Below are 212 nucleotides of genomic sequence, written 5' to 3'. Positions count from 1 at the left end.
TTATTCCTGACAAAAAATGATTCAATTTGATTATATACAAGTTTTCTAATAAACAAGGTTTATCAGTAATTCTATCAGGATATTGTGGTAGTTACACGGTCTGGTGTCAAATTGAGACTATGAAGCGTTAAGGGTGGAGTTTAGCCTGAAAATCGGGTCACAGTTTGATGACCTCACTTGGAGGAGCTACAGAGAAAAATAGCTCCCTGGAG

Source organism: Echinops telfairi, unplaced genomic scaffold (genome assembly GCF_000313985.2).
Source record: "Echinops telfairi isolate 266 unplaced genomic scaffold, ASM31398v2 ScPeMD7_7469;HRSCAF=8507_1, whole genome shotgun sequence".
Lineage (NCBI taxonomy): Eukaryota > Metazoa > Chordata > Mammalia > Afrosoricida > Tenrecidae > Echinops > Echinops telfairi.
The sequence above is the reverse complement of the archived record's forward strand: the minus strand, read 5'-3'. Positions refer to the sequence as shown.